Below are 12,244 nucleotides of genomic sequence, written 5' to 3'. Positions count from 1 at the left end.
TTGAAAGAAGGACTCGGCCACCCCTAAAGAGAAGTTTCAAGGGGAATAATAATCAAGGGAGTAAGATGATCTAGAAAGCCTTGTCGGGTGATGTAAGAGTGAACCAGTGTCCGACGTGCCCATACTACGGGAAGGACAATCACTTGGCACCCGAGTGCAGAAGAAGGACAAGAACATGTTTCAGGTGTGGCAAGCCTGGCCACATGATCAAGGACTGTCCGGTGAAGGGACCAGGAGACTGAACAAAGACTCAAGGTTGAGCGATCACACTGATAGAACGAGAGGCCAAGACGTCCACTTCTGTAATTTGAGGTATGCTTTCTACCTACAGCATGGAAGCTAAAGTTCTTATTGACCTTGGATCCACACACTCTTTTGTTGTACCTCACTTTGCATGCCACATAAATGTTAGACCTACATTTCTTGATTGGACATTGGTTGTAGGTACACCTATGGGGGAATCCATAGAGTGATATTATTTATAAGCATTGTGGGGTTTCTCTTGAAGGGTATGTTCCACCTGTAGACTTGATACTAATAAACATCCGAGACTTTGATGCGATTTTGGGTATGGACTGGTTGTTTGCTCACAATGTGACAGTGAATTGTTATGATAAAATTATAACTCTTGAACGACCTAATGAGCATGAATTGAATTATGTTGGAATTAAGGAAGTTTCCCCTATACACCTTATCTTGGCTCTTTGGGCTTCCCGTTTGTTGGCCAAAAGATGTGTTGGGTATCTGGATTATATAGTAGAGAATCAGGATGCCCAGTTAAAGTTAGATGAGATACCAGTAGTGAGGGAGTATCTAGAAGTTTTCCTGATGTTTTTACTCTCGGCCTCCAGTAAGGGAGATAGAATTTAAAATAGAGGTTGTTTCTGGCACTGCTCTCATTTATACAGCCCCTTATAAGATAGCCCTAGCCGAATTGAAAGAACTGAAGGAGAAATTGCAAGATTTATTAGAGAAAGGATTCGATCGACCTAGTTTATCACCATGGGGTGCATCGGTTTTATTTGTGAAAAGAAAGATGGGTCCTTAAGACTTTGTATAGACTATAGATAGTTGAATGGAGGGTTAGAAGTCAACCTGATCCGAAGAAGGATCCTCACCTGATTGGGATTAGGATTTGACTACCTCACTCTGACCCACATCACAGTGCAAGGGTTCAACAAATCAGAAGAAAAGCCAGCTGGCACAGTGTGTCTTCGCCTCAAGATCTGTGACCTCAACGATTACGCTCAGTTTCATGTGATCGACACCGATACAGTTTACAAAGTCTTGCTCAGCAGCCCTTAACTTCATGATCAAGGGGTGGTTCCTTCCATGCTCCAACAATGCTTCAAGTACAGCGGAGATGGGAGACAACACTCGGTCTATGCTGACAAGAGACCGTTCCCTATAGCCGAGACTCACTATGCTGACGCTAAGTACTATTTCACAAACCATCCAACACCAGAAAAGTCAAAGGATGATGAATGGAAGCCTGTGAGAGAGACAGGACCCTCGTCTCATGATGATGTTGAAGACCTGGGGCGAAGGATCACAGACATGTTCAAAGAAGAGGAAAGACAAGGCAAGATCCTCCCTTTGACTCCTATCTACCCAAGTATACCTTGTCACCTCTCTAAGGTCAAGGTGTCATTCCCCAAAGACGGATCTTCCCCCTCTACTTCTAATTCTCTAGAACAAAATGGCAAGCCAGAAGCAACTCCTAAGTCTAAGGGAGCCCTAGAGGTAGACCTTCTACCATCAAGGGTCACCTACATGTCGGACCATCAAAAGATTCTGCATGTTCCCATCGCTCTTTTACAAATAAAATTGGCACATGAACCACCAAGGAAGGTACTCCAAATTCTATCCTCCTTGGACAAGGGGATCACCAGCAGCCAAGAGAAGGTCTTACATCTCTCAAAGGCTCCCGAAGAGGTACAGGTGGACAAGAGTCAACCCTCTAGCTCTCAAGAACAAGACCCCATGACAGAGCTGAGAAGCGAGGTTTGTAGCCTCCTGAATTAGTTGAAGCTTATGCGCGTCGCTTCAAAGCACTTGAAGGAGTTTGTCACTGAGACTAAGACTTATGACGAGCTCAAAAGCAATGCACCTCGAATCGAAGCCAAGGCTCCTCTAGATTGGAGTATTTTCAGAAAACAGGCTCACCAAATCATGAGGACCATGAATTATAAGCTCCTGTCGAATCAAACCCTAAGGGGTGAGGAAGCAACTGCTCCCCTATTCGAGGTCATTTAAGTCATGGCAAGCAGTCAAAAGATGAAGCAAGGAGTAGGATATCTTTTTCATCTCACACGGTGAAAAGGGCAGGAGCAATAAAAAAGAGAAGGAAGAATAAAAGACATGCGCACATAGGAAAGAGAAAATAATTGTTCCATTCATAAATCAAGTGGGCATTACAAGCTCCTTTTCTTTACAAGAAAAAAAAAAAAAAAAAAGAAGAATTGAAAAGAAAAAGAGAAATAAGGCATCATTAGAATCGATCAATTGCTTCGTTGATCATCCCCCTGTATGTCGTAGCTGATACATTCGCTCGCTCGATTTCGCCCTTCAACCTTGCCACCAGCTCCGCCTCATGCTCCATCAAGGTGGTCATTTCTCTTAGGGAATACTCGAGGGCAAAATTTTTATCAATAAGCACCTCGTACTTTGCTTCCCAAGCCACAGTCTACTTCTCTAGCTTGTCGAGAGTCTTCGTCAGATCTAATATCTTCACCCTCAGAGCCCTCACTTTGCAGTTGCGGGTGATGGCCTCCTCAGTGAGGTCTGATCTCTGGGAGACTGCAGCATCCATCTGCTGTGATTGGGTGTTTACCAGTTCGCGGTAGCACAAAATTGAAGACTCCAAAGGGGGTAACTGTGAGCTCTCTAGCAGTTGCACAGTTGCTTCTTCATGCAAGGCCTTTGCCCTCCAGCTAATTGGCAACGCTGTCAAAGTAAAGAACGGCTTCGGACGCCTTCCCTAAGGTGATCCCCCTCAACTGAAGGATCAATGTTCCAAGATCTTTGAGAGACAACTCCTTCAGCTTTTGGAGGTCTTTTCGAAGCATCTAAAAAATGGCGCCTGACCTCCCATTGAAAATGGGCATGGGAAGTATAATATGAGTGACCATAGCGGGAGGATCCCCAGTTGCAGCCAAGGCCTCAAGATCCCTAGATTTAGGGGCAACCTCAAGTTGCCTTGGTACCCCAGCAACAACTATCTCACTCAGATCCCCTGCCATGACCACTTCGGGCTCGACCCTCTCGTGCTCAGGTGCTGTAGCTTCACCCTTTGAAAGCTCCATAGCCTCAGCAGAGGCAAAAAGCTAACCTCCTTGCCTGGAGCTACTACCTCAATGTTAGGCAGCACTGTGGTAGCCTCCTCTCCCAGGGCAACAACTTCTCCCTGTGTCCCTTCCTCTTGAACTGCCGTCTCTACCTCAGCAGGTTCAATACCTTCTCCCTCTCCTTCTTCGCCCTTGTCCTCTAGGGGAGCCATGTCAACTACAGGCTCCTCCACAGGGCCTGCCTCGTCGACAGCCAGGGGTACCTCTTCTCAGCCCTCGAAACCTAATCCCTGAGGGTGTCCTGCCTCTGCATCCCCTACAACTACATCACTTGAGGCAACAACCTCCTGCTGCTCGGGTGGTTCCTCTTCAGTCCTTGAGGCTCCAACCTTTTCTATGACCACAAGACCTACCGGGGTCTCCCTTTCCTCGGTAGGCACAACAACCTCTAGAGCTTCAGAGGCCCTCTCTACCTTTGCCTCCTCATCAAGGGCAGCCTCATCAAGGCCGACCTCATCAGCCCCGTTCACCTCCATTGCAACTGGGCCCTCCTCTTTAGCCATAGATGTCACTTCCCGATCCAAAGAAATTTTGATCAAGGCAGTGGGATCTGAGGCACTGGCCTGAGCCTCTGAAGAACCAGAAGAAGATTTAGGTGAATGAGAAGGCAAATCCTCAAGAGCAGAAGGCAATGCAGAAATAGCAGGAGACATGCAGCCCTCTAAAGAAGTTGACGGTGAGGAGCCGTCTTCTGTCTCACGGATTACTCCGACCCTAAGCCCTTTGCGTTTCGAGGCCTTGGTTGCCTTCTTAGCAAGAACGCGAGGAGCCGCTGGGGCAGCCCACTTCCTCTTCTTCCCCTTTTCTTAAGAGGGTGCAGCAGCTTCAAGAGCACCCTTTCGAGAAGAGCTGAGGGCGAGTTTGCTATGAGGGGCACTCCCTATCATCTCGTTCAAATCTTGGACCGGGAGCCCTTCATACCCAACAACCTTGTGGCCCTCTTTCCATTTGAAAATGGTTGAAAGATTGTCAAAAATGCTCTTTGTCTTCTTCTCCATGTCGAGAAACTGGTGTAGATGCCTGTCCATGAAGATTTGGCGATGCCGCCCAAGGGTGCACCAGTCCTAAGGAAAGCCCAGGTTGAATACTTCCCCTAGAGGAGGAGTCCTTTCCATCTTCCTTTGTCTCATCTCCTTACTCCAGCCAGAATTCTCCCCTTTCCAAGGGTGGCGAGCACCCCAGTACTCCTTACTGGTGATTGGCTTTCAGAGTTCATGGGCTTCAGTCGCTCGCACTCTTCTTCTGAAATGTGGCAGCGTATACTTATTAATCTTTGTGAGCTCCAAGCACATGGCCCAAGTTGCGCGAATGTGCCTCAGGATCCAAGTCTCCCGGTGGGTTCCCAATTGGTCCTTCTTCCAGTGAGCTGCCCATGTTGCTGAGTAAATCTTTGAAGGAAATACCCCTCGAGTTTCACACTATGAATAGTACGGTTGGGAAGAACCCTACCCCTGACACTCAGCATATACATTAACTCCTTACGAGTAGTAGGAGCACCATTCAGGCTCTTGCCCAGCTCGTCAACAAAGGAACGGTCTGTGAGATTCCCTACCAGGAAGGTGGGCCTCCTCATGTGGAGGTGGTAGTTGCAGAACAAACTACGCACGTGGTTGGGAGTATGGAATATTGCTTTCTGTTTGGCAATCCTCACTAGAAACGGACACATCGTTTCCTCCAATTCTTAGATTCAGAGGTAGGTGTCTGGGAAATAAGCCCCAAGCCAGTCATATAGATAATGGATGGGGAAAGGTGTCTTGAAGTCCCTTGGGAAGGCTTCGCCATCCACTATTTCATTCCCTCCTTCATCGCCTTGATATACCTTTCCCCTAGACACGGCTCCTAGGCCGTAGTAAATACTACAAAGGATTGGTTGTGCAAGTGCATATTTCTCGCCCCTCGCCATGTCACAGGCCACATAGAAAGTGTCTGAACAAATAATGTCAACTCCGTTGGGTACAACAAACTTGCATAATAAAAGTACCAAATAAGCATGGTTAGGTTCCTCGATATCGCCCTTCGAAATCTAGGTGATCTGGTGGCACATGTCTCTGGTCTCTAGTGGACCCGAGATTTGAGATCACTCTCTCGAAACCTTGCTCGAGGGTAAGGGAAGGTATACCAGCCAATAAGAGAAGAATTTTAAGTGGGTTTGGGACTTACTCGGGCTGGCTTTAGTGGGTGCCCTCTTAGATCACGAAGAAAGTTCTTGAGCTAGTACAAAATCACCTCCCTTGACCTGTAACCCTCTTGTTTTTCTGCATAACACCTAAGGACCCACCCTTGTCTTAAGGCAATGCACGTTCATGGGAGAAGGCGATGAAGTGCAAGGTTAGATGAAAGATGGAAAGGATAAGAGAACTTGACAGAGAGGCGATGCTAGCATGACAACCGAAAGACACCGACTCGGAGTGGTAGCAAGATGGGCGTGGTTCCCAAGACCAGCTCGATGGCAATACTACTCAAAACCAAAGTCTGGGCATCGGCGCAAGGCTAGGCCTACCCTCAATCAAGTGGGAAGAGAAAGTGGTGGAGAGGAAAGAACGAGATGATGAAGAGAAGGGGAAATCAAGACGTCGATAGACATCGCAGTGGGCCATGCATGTAGGCGGCGTATCCCTTGTGGATGGCGCAAGCTCTTGAGGAGGCTCACACCGTCGCACAGCGATAGACGAGGGAAGTAGCAGAACGGCGATAGGCACCAAACGTATGGAGGAAGCTCACGGACGGCGATGGGTGTTGCCAGGGCCTCTAGCGGGGGGCGATGGGTATCACCATCTACGTTAAATGCGCAATAGAGGAAGATTCTTGCAGGCGGCAACACAGTTCGCCATCTAGGTTCTTCACTGAGATGTCAAAGTTATGTCTGTGGGTGGTGATGGGAAGCGCCGTCTACAGACTTCACTGAAAGAAGGACACGAGAAGGAGGGAAAGAAGACTCGTGCATGGCGCTACCATCACCATGTGTGACCTGTGAGACCAAGGGAGACGCATGCACGTCACTACCACTGTCGTGTACGACCTTTACGAGGCACTCAAAAGAAGAAGAGGGAGAAGAGAGGGGAGAAGGGAGAGAGAAGAAGAAAAGAAAAAGAAGAGAGAAAAGGTTTACCTCAACCCTAGGGGTACCGATCGAAATTTTCTCTCACCTCACCCTCTCTATCAAGCACAACAAAGAGAAACTTGTATTAAGTGAAAACTCTCTCTTGTGTATGTATATATCTCCCCCCTCTCCTTTTTACGTACAATGATGGTACGTATATATAGAAGTGTGCCCCAAACATGGGTGGACGATCAAAAGTAACCATTATTGTTGAAAATTAAGATTAAATTGAATTAAAAGAAATTAAAAAATAGCGTACAAAATGACAGATTTGCCCCTTCCTAACAAGTAGTGGAATTCCAGAACAGTCCCTGTGTTGCCCTAGGACTTGCGTGTTCTTACGTGGCTGATCTGGGGCCGTTCTGATGCTCGGTTGATTTAGGATGATTGTTTTCTGATAAGGCTCGACATGATGATCGATTTGATACCAACTTCGAGCCATGAATGTGTTTTCGACGCACGATCATGTGACTTGAATTTTGAGTAGATCTTGAAACTTCAAATCGATAGTGTGTTCGGTCCTTGATGTTTTTCTTTGTTTGAGTAGATTTTGAGCCTGCTCCTGAGATATTGATGACTCAGGGCCATCTACTAGATTGGACGATAAGATGAGGCGAGCTGTGCTTGAGATGAAGTCCCGCAAGGTCGATAGCGGAGGCAGGGGTCTGAGGAATTCTTCCTCGACTGGTGGATGAGGAAGATGATTCCTTTGGTGGGCCAACTTAGGTGTTCGCCATCTCCTTCGGGATCCTCAAGGGGGTGTTTGGACCGCCCTATCAGGCAGGTGAGAAGCGGTAGCGTGGAGAACTGCCTCGCGTCTCAGGGACTTGAGCTTGCTTCGCCCATGGTAGACTTCCCAGGGCTGAGAGGTCGAAGGCCTTGAGGAGTCCGGTGTATACTTATGAGGGGCCTGCATCTTGGCTTCTCCTTGAACGGGAGCGAGGTCTTGGACGTGTTCTAAAAGATTCGCATAGTCGATGTGACGTTGCTGGACTTTCTTCACGACTATGGCCTGGAACCCGGAGCAATCATTGAGTTCGTGGCCCCACACTTGGTGGTAGGGGCACCAGAGTTTTAACATGCCTCCAGCAAGGCATCTCGGCTGCCTGGTGATTTTGGGAGTGATAAGACCTTGTTGGAGCATTGCCTAAAAGTGAGCTTGCAGAGGATCATGAAGAAAGTCCCCCAGCTGCTTGAGATGGCTCAGAATCGCCTCCCTTGACTTGTAAACCTCTTGTTTTTTTGGACACACTTCTATGGTAATTTTGTAGGACAAGTGGGTCGAAAAGTACCCACCCTTGTCTTAGGGCAATGCATGTTCATGGGAGAAGGCGATGAAGTACAAGGTTAGATGAAAGATGGAAAGGAGAAGAGAACTTGACAAAGAGGCGAGGCTAGCATGACAACCGAAATCCACCGACTCGGAGTTCTAGCAAGACGGGCATGGACAAAGGACCAGCACGACGTCAATAATACTCAAACCAAAGTCAGCGTGTCGGAGCTAGGCTAAGCCTACCCTCAATCAAGTGAGAAGAGAAAGAGGTGGACAAGAAAGAATGAGATGCCAAAGAGAAGGGGAAATCCAAACGTCCATAGACATCAAGGTGGGCTATGCATGGAGGTAGCGTAGCCCTTGTGGATGATGTTAGCTCCTGACGAGGCTCACGGTGATGGTTTCTCCTAGATCGCACGACGATAGACATGGGATGCAGGGAGAACTATGATAGGCACAGGATCTACGGAGGAAGCTGGTGGACGGTGACAGGTGTTACCAAGGCCTCTAGCGGGCGACGATGGGTATCGCCATCTACATTAGATGTGCAGCAGAGGAAGACTCCTGCAAGCAGCAACACACTTTGCCATCTAGGTTCTTCACTGAGACGTAAAAGCTATGTCTGTGGGCGGCGATGGGCAATGCCGACTACAGACTTCACTGAAAGAAAGAGACAGACGGGAAGGAGGGAAAGAAGACTCCTGCATGACGTTGCCATCGCCATGTGCGACCTGTGAGACCAACAGAGAGGCATGTAGGACACTACCACTGCAGTGGATGACCTCCATGAGGGACTTAGAAGAAGAAGAGGGAGAAGAGAGGGGAGAAGGGAGAGAGAAGAAGAAAAGAAAAAGAAGAGAGAGAAGATTTACCTCAACCCTAAGGGTATCGAATGAAAGTTTCTCTCACCTCACCCTCTCTCTCAAGCGTAACACCACAATGTTAAGAAAGAGAAACTTGTATTAAGTGAAAAATCTCTCGTATGTGTATGTATCTCCCCCCTTTCCTTTTTTCATAAAATGATGATATGTAAATATAAAAGTGTCCCCCAAACATGGGTGGATAATCAAGAGTAACCCTAATTGCTGGATAATAAGAATAAATTGAATTAAAAGAAATTAGAAAGGGTGAAAAATGACAAATTTGCCCCTTCATAACAAGTTGTAGAATTCCAGAACAGTCCCTGTGTGGCCCTAGGACTTGCGTGTTCTTGTGTGGCAGATCCGAGGTCATTCTGATGGCCAGTTGATTGTAAAATGATTTTTTTCTTATAGGGCTCGGCATGGCAATTGATTTGATACCAAATTTGAGCCATGGATTTTGACGACTGAATTTGCAGTTTGTTCGTGGGCTTCGTGTGAAAAATCCCACCGTTTATCATGTACGGTGTTCGAGTCAAAGATAGCGAGACCTTACGCATGCAATAGAATTAGTCTCGCGAGCGGCGTGATTTTTCCACTTGAGCAAGGCACGACACTGTTGAATTTCCTGTACTTTCTTCACGGATCAGCAACTTCTCTCTAGCTTTTCTTCGCACTCGGGTATCGTCACGAGGCGTGCAACATATCGAATCGCTCGTCTTGACTAGACAAACATGCTCACCAAATTTGAGTGTGATTCGACATGGGATGGTCAAGATATGTGTGTCAAAAGTTACTGGTCGTGACTGCCTCTTTAATGGTGTAGTGTTGTAGGGTGGCCACACGGGAATAGAGTGCGGCTCCTCTTGCTTCACTCTTTCGCCTGTAACTTCTTTTTGGAGTGTTTGTTTGGGCTGAAAATTGATCCCTGAGGGTTTTCAACTGTGCCGAATCCAATGGTGGTAGCCCCAACAACAGTTTGGGATGGTGAAAATGTAGCTGTAGTTATAGGGGTCCGTTTCAGGGTGCTAGAGGTCAATTCTGTCAGAACTGTTTCTCAGTCTGCATTGCCTTAGACATGTCGGAATGCGACAAAAATTAACAGGAGACTTTTGAGAGACCTCATGAAGATCTTGGCCTGTTTTGGCTGAGACTCTTGAAATTTCCACTACTTGCTAGGTCTTTATTGAGCGGGGGCCTCATGTTGATGAAAAACACCTTTCAACAAAGTGGCTAGGAAGATATGCTCATTCTCCTTCCGCAACTAAAAAACTGGTGGGGTCCCCTTCTCCCCTTTCCTCGGTGATGGACCAGCTTCATCATCACATTCCACATAGAAAAAGGCCACCCACTTGGTGAACGAGACGTGTCCCTTCTTGTTCTCAGACCTGAGCAGCTAGTAAATTCCAAACAGCTCTTTAAGCTCACCCAGTGAAGCTTCTTTCCCTACTTTCTCCCCTAAAAAAATGACCGAGTTTGAAGGCAGAAACTCATCATAGATATTACCAATGAGCTGTAGCCCACTAATGAAATACCGATCTAGTAGAGATATCCCTACTTTTCCACGACCGAGAAGCCATGTATTGCTAACATGGCTCCAGGTCTCCAAAAGCACCTTGACCATGTTTGAGCAACGGTCATAATAGCCCGCCGAGCACTGAATGGAGGCCAGTAGGTAAGCACACTTCAAAATGTCTTTGTACCAATTGAGCACTCTTATAGTCCATGAGCAGTAGCCCTTCAAATATTAGTGCTCCCCTTGCACCCGCAGGTCAGCAGAAGACCATTTCATGCCGGAGGTTTTTGCCATCCTCTTACCTAGAGTCAGAAAGTCCCCATTTGAAGCTATATTTCAATGTAGGCAATGCAGGAGGCCTACTCCTTCCTCCACAGTCACATTGTCGTCATTATCTTCCCTCAACGCCAAACGGATAGGGTCACTGACAAGGGTGATGCTTAAAGGCCACCTGGTTTCACATAAAGCCTCAGTAAGCCAGTTTGGATCACCTCTTACTAAGCTTTTGCTGGTGAATTCATCAGTGTCAAACTCCCTTGCTGGCGGGAGGTTCTTCACGTCTAGAATAGCATCTGAAGGCTGGGTCATTATATCAAAAAGCTTTGTTACCAAAGGACACTACGCAGTCGCACGAAAAAAAAAAAAAAAAAACTGCGCTCGCTAGTGAGTATCCTTGACTGGTCACTCAAGCCATAATCATGGCAAGCTATTGCCGCCTCGCAGCCAAGGGTAGGACTATCACCGTCTGCTCGTTGAGATGGTATCACTTTGTTCAGAAGACAGGGTTATAGTTGTCTCTTGACTAAAGAGCTATCACCGTCTGCCCGCTGAGATGGTATCGCTATGCGTAGAACGCATGGCTATCGTCGTCTCGCGACTAAGGGACTATCGCTGTCTGTCGAAGTAAAGCACTTGATGCCACCTGTGCTCCAGCTATTCGCACGCATTGCACCTGCGGTGTACCACGTCCCTTGAAATCTGGGCACATTGCCTGACAATCGTGACGTAGCCTATCGTCGCGGGTGCGGAAGGCGACCGTTCTCCGTCTCACAACCCTTCGACTACAGATTGTTGCGGGCATTGGATGCCTCAGGTTCTCACCGACGCTTCCTCTTCTCGTCGGGAACTCACTCCTGTTCAGAGGAAAATGCTTCCTCGCCTTCTACTCATTACCAGAGTTGGCAGAAAATCACCGGAATCCCCAGAAAACTTCCCTGTGACCCTGCGGGCTTCCCTTCTCCTATTTTTTCACACTTTTGCAGCTGGCCACAACTCACCGAAATTTCACTATGGTTCCAGTGAGCCCATTGCTGCTCCGCCCTGTTCTTTTCCGATAACCAAAGGACCGCCAGCTCCCCTAACTTCTCTGCAACCTTCCCTTCAGCCTCAGGACTATCGGAAAAACACTTGAACTAAGACAAAACACCACTGCGACTCTCACAGCTTCACCAGAAAAGTCTCAATGAAACCCCGTGAAGCCCCTTCTACCTTTCTTAAAAGAATCTCAGCACTCTCTGAAAACACTCGCCAGCACATTGAAAAGATCCACAACTTTCTCATGCTCACCAAAAAGCTCTTAAAGGCTTGAGTACTGCAGATTTTGGTCGGGAAAACTCTTGACGAAGGCTCTGACTCTCTCTCTCTAAAACTCTCTTTAACTATTTTACCCTTCGGTAAAATAGTAAAATGGGCTTTTCCCCCTTTTAAACTCAGCGATGCCACAAACTGCCCTTTACAAATTTAAAATGATGCTCCAGTCCTCATCATCAGACGGCAATAAGAACAGGCCAGGGCGGGTCAAGCCTGAGACCTAAAACAAGCTATCGCCACGTGCCTTCGTCAAAGGCCATCGTCATGTGCCTCATCAAGGAGCTATCGTCGCGCACTTCATCAAGGGCTCTCGTCGTGCACTTCATCAAGGGCCATCGCCGTGCGCTTCGTCAAGGGCCATTGTTGTGCGCTTTATCAAGGGCTATCGTCGCACGCCTTTGTTAAGGGCCATCGTTGAGCACTTTTTCGAAGGTTATTATTGAGTGCTTCATCAAGGATTTAACGTTGTGTGCCTCACCCAGTGGCTAACGCTGTGCGCTGTTCGTCAAGGGCTATTGTTGCGTGCGTCATCCAAAAGTTAGCGTCATGCGCATGCCG

Source organism: Amborella trichopoda, chromosome 2, assembly GCF_054954075.1.
Source record: "Amborella trichopoda isolate Santa Cruz 75 chromosome 2, AtrichopodaSantaCruz75HAP2 v2.0, whole genome shotgun sequence".
NCBI classification, from domain to species: Eukaryota; Viridiplantae; Streptophyta; class Magnoliopsida; order Amborellales; family Amborellaceae; genus Amborella; species Amborella trichopoda.
This window is presented reverse-complemented; position numbering follows the sequence as displayed.